Genomic DNA, 3,023 nt, shown 5'->3' with positions numbered 1-3,023 from the left:
TCCATTTTCTTCCAGTGATTTGGACCAATAATACCATTGATTAGAACGAATAATTCCAGTGATTTTGTCATTTTCTTCCAGTGATTTGGACCAATAATACCATTGATTAGAACGAATAATTCCAGTGATTTTGTCATTTTCTTCCAGTGATTTGGACCAATAATACCATTGATTAGAACGAATAATTCCAGTGATTTTGTCATTTTCTTCCAGTGATTTGAACCAATAATACCATTGATTAGAACGAATAATTCCTGTGATTTTGTCATTTTCTTCCAGTGATTTGGACCAATAATACCATTGATTAGGACCAATAATACCATTGATTAGAACGAATAATTCCCAGTGATTTTGTCATTTTCTTCCAGTGATTTGGACCAATAATACCATTAATTAGAACGAATAATTCCAGTGATTTTGTCATTTTCTTCCAGTGATTGGACCAATAATACCATTGATTAGAACGAATAATTCCAGTGATTTTGTCATTTTCTTCCAGTGATTTGGACCAATAATACCATTGATTAGAACGAATAATTCCAGTGATTTTGTCATTTTCTTCCAGTGATTTGGACCAATAATACCATTGATTAGAACGAATAATTCCACTGATTTTGTCATTTTCTTCCAGTGATTTGGACCAATAATACCATTGATTAGAACGAATAATTCCAGTGATTTTGTCATTTTCTTCCAGTGATTTGGACCAATAATACCATTGATTAGAACGAATAATTCCAGTGATTTTGTCATTTTCTTCCAGTGATTTGAACCAATAATACCATTGATTAGAACGAATAATTCCTGTGATTTTGTCATTTTCTTCCAGTGATTTGGACCAATAATACCATTGATTAGAACGAATAATTCCCAGTGATTTTGTCATTTTCTTCCAGTGATTTGGACCAATAATACCATTAATTAGAACAAATAATTCCAGTGATTTTGTCATTTTCTTCCAGTGATTTGGACCAATAATACCATTGATTAGAACGAATAATTCCAGTGATTTTGTCATTTTCTTCCAGTGATTTGGACCAATAATACCATTGATTAGAACGTGATTTTGTCATTTTCTTCCAGTGATTTGGACCAATAATACCATTGATTAGAACGAATAATTCCAGTGATTTTGTCATTTTCTTCCAGTGATTTGGACCAATAATACCATTGATTAGAACGAATAATTCCAGTGATTTTGTCATTTTCTTCCAGTGATTTTGACCAATAATACCATTGATTAGAACGAATAATTATAGTGATTTTGTCATCTTCTTCCAGTGATTTGGACCAATAATACCATTGATTAGAACGAATAATTCCAGTGATTTTGTCATTTTCTTCCAGTGATTTGGACCAATAATACCATTGATTAGAACGAATAATTCCTGTGATTTTGTCATTTTCTTCCAGTGATTTGGACCAATAATACCATTGATTAGAACGAATAATTCCTGTGATATTGAGGTGTTTGTGTCACTTAGCTTAGCCGTCCAGCGACCACAGTGCACCTCTTTTTCTCTTTTCTTTGCATCATGTGCTGTTTGGGGCCAATTTTTTTTAAGTGCCATCCTGTCTGACACTGCAGTGCCACTCCTAGATGGGTCAGGTGTTTGTGCCGCCCTCTTGGGTCGCTTTGCTTAGTCATCCAGCGACCTCGGTGCAAATTTTAGGACTAAAAATAGTATTGTGAGGTGTGAGGTGTTCAGAATAGACTGGAAATGAGTGGAAATTGTGGTTATTGAGGTTAATAATACTATAGGTTTAAAATTACCCCCAAATTCTATGATTTAAGCTGTTTTTGAGGGGTTATTTGAAAAAAAAAAAACGCCCAAATCCAAAACACAGCCGAATCCGCCAAAAAAATTTCAGGGAGGTTTTGCCAAAACGCGTCCGAATCCAAAACATGGCCGCGGAACCGAATCCAAAACCAAAACACAAAACCCGAAAAATGTCCAGTGCACATCTCTATTTACAACAAGTGACAATAATTATTACAGTTTGCATGCTGTACCGCAGTAATTTCTTCTATTATATCATTTTACCTTGGATGTAATTTTTGATTTCTGCTCCTCATCCTATTTCTATTTCTGTGGACTCTCATCTGCGATCCAGGGTGCACAATACCACTATAGTGGGATTTGATGCGTCCAGCCTAATGCAGAAAGCAGATCCACTCTTTTATCTATGTCACAATCTGTGACATCACCTTATTTAGGTGCACTCTCATTGGCGTCTAAACCCACTCACCTTTCTGCTATCAATCCACACTGCCAGCGCCCGATCTCGTCCGATCTTGGAAGCTAAACAGTGTAGGGCTGGGTCAGTACCTGAGGAGGAGACTCACAGGGAATACCTAGTGTTGTAGAACAGGTGTCAATTCATTTGACGTGCGTTACATGACGCCAACAGCAGTATCACCACTTTTCTCCATCTCCAGTCTTGTTACTGCATACAATTATCTTGACTATTACAGTCTTCCTTGTTTACAATCACTTGTGCAAATTTTGGTGACCGGCATTCATGTTGAGCATTGTCTTATTATTTTGACATTTTCATTGTAGACTGACTACACAATAGACCACACAGTGGTCTCATTAATACAGATTTCTGTACTGGTCAGGCTGGAATATTGAAGTATCTACAGCCTTTCAAATCATATTTCGTGAGAAAGGACCAGAACATTCCATATTTTTTTCATACATGCTCAAACCTTATTAGTATTATTATTTTTTACATTTATTTGGATCATATGTTCCTCATTGGGTATTCATATCAATTTTAATTGTCATTTAATAAAGTTATGTCTTAAACACGTTTTTCATTAATTTGTAATTCATTGAAATTTATTTCAACTAACTAAGAGTGCACCCACACAAGAGCCTTCTTTCTCTTTCACCATAGATAACATGTTCTACCTGGCTCTGGGCGCACCACCAAACTGGATGGGGATTTGACAATTTATTGTATTGCAATTGTCCATTATTTGGTTTCACCTAACTAATAGATCAATATCTTGATAA

At 35.5% G+C, this 3,023-nt stretch overlaps 1 pseudogene; it reads left to right on the top strand.

The window, feature by feature from the left end:
* The first annotated feature begins 2,252 nt into the window (after positions 1-2,252).
* LOC134963805 (5S ribosomal RNA) lies at positions 2,253-2,371 on the top strand (annotated as a pseudogene).
* Positions 2,372-3,023: the final 652 nt, after the last annotated feature.

The sequence above is a fragment of the Pseudophryne corroboree genome, chromosome 9 (assembly GCF_028390025.1).
Source record: "Pseudophryne corroboree isolate aPseCor3 chromosome 9, aPseCor3.hap2, whole genome shotgun sequence".
In the NCBI taxonomy this organism is placed as follows: domain Eukaryota; kingdom Metazoa; phylum Chordata; class Amphibia; order Anura; family Myobatrachidae; genus Pseudophryne; species Pseudophryne corroboree.
Note: the sequence above shows the minus strand (reverse complement) of the source record. Positions and strands in the feature narration are given on the sequence as shown.